Here is a 1,669-nt window from a genome sequence, read left to right as displayed (position 1 = left end):
CCCTGAATTTTACAAAATCTCAATTTATCAATTTAACCTCATAAATACATTCGCATCTACACTTACATCTTTAATAAATTAATAAGCTAACCATAAACACCTAATTAACATCCTTACCTCAATTTTGGGATGGTGCCCCAAAACCCCAAACTGAAATTCTGCTCCACCTACGTTATAGAGAATCTTCCTAGAAACCTTGTGGTGGTTTTTGATCATTGAAACGAGGCTTAACGGAGCGGATATTGTAGAGAGAAGGGGAAGGGTTTCTTGGGTTGTAAGAGAGAGAGAAGGAGCGAGTATTTGATTTTAAAAAAATTGAAGCTCTTGGTTCTTTTATAACTTTCAGCACTGGCCAGAAAACCGCCGCCGGGTTTCTATGCTTCTCAAAAAACCATCGCTTGTTTTCTATTAACCGACTCCAAAATTACCGTTTTACCTTTATCCGACCGCGGTTAAAACCCAAAATCATTGCCAGTTTTCTGATTCCTTCGGAAAACCGTCACCAGTTTTCTCCTACCTTAGCCCAAAAATCCTTTTTTTTTTTATTTCTTTTATCATTTTATTTTTTGAGTCTCTACAATACCCCAAAACCCTAGTTTTTACCAAAACCATAAAATTGAAAAACAAGCAATTCTACCTAGTGAAAATTTCCAAATAAGTAGTCCTATCGTACATATAAACATAAACTACAGTTCTACTGGTTTATATTTCAAAAACAACTGATGTAAACAAATCCCCTTACCTTTTTATGGAAAAATGAACTCGAATGGCTCAAAACGGCAAAATCCTAGAACTTCTAACTGGTGAAAACACGCGTACTTGCTCGACTAAGGGTGAGAGAGGCAATTGAGAAGCAAAGAAGGGCTCAAAAATGCTATTTGGTGAAAAAGTTTCGAAACTCTAGGAGAGAGAAGAGAGAGAATTGAGATTTTCTAAAAAAATGAGCTCAAACCTATTTATAGGTGAGTAGGCCCAGAGAAAAATTGGCGCCGATTTTCCCTGTATCTACAAAATCATCGTTGGTTTTGTGGTTGACTGGCCCGACTAACCCAAAACCGTGGCTGATTTTCTTCCAGCTAACAAAACCGTCGCTGGTTTGGGTCCCCACTTTCCAAATTCCTTCTTTTTATTTTATTTTCCTTTATTTCTCTCTTTTATATTCATTTTATTTTATTTTTCCAGGTTCAGGTTCTTACAGCAAGGTTCTTAAACCATATTATGCAATTTAAGTAATAAAAACTGTAGTATAAACTCATTTCGTATAAAACTTCCCATTTTATAAAACCGGGCCCCCGACCGTCAAATACAATCCAGCCCCCGACCGTCAAATAAAACCAAGTATTTTACATCAACAGTTCGAGTATGTTTCACAAACAATTCCAGTAATTTCACAACCATTTTAGTATTTTCACATCCATTATAAATCACCATTCTACAACATATTTTCACAACCATACCCAAATTCGGTTACATAATAACCATACCGATTATTCATCTGCCACACGATTTCGGTGTTTAAACATAATCCATAAACACCAACAAGCACCTAATAATATATTTAGTTTACAAGCAAGCTTTTCACCATTCATTTTATTCAAAATACCGTATCATATGTCCTATATTTGTAAAGTCCATTTTGAACGGTCGGTTTTCGAAATAACTTTGAAAC

Source organism: Malania oleifera, chromosome 2 (genome assembly GCF_029873635.1).
Source record: "Malania oleifera isolate guangnan ecotype guangnan chromosome 2, ASM2987363v1, whole genome shotgun sequence".
NCBI lineage: Eukaryota > Viridiplantae > Streptophyta > Magnoliopsida > Santalales > Ximeniaceae > Malania > Malania oleifera.
This window is presented reverse-complemented; position numbering follows the sequence as displayed.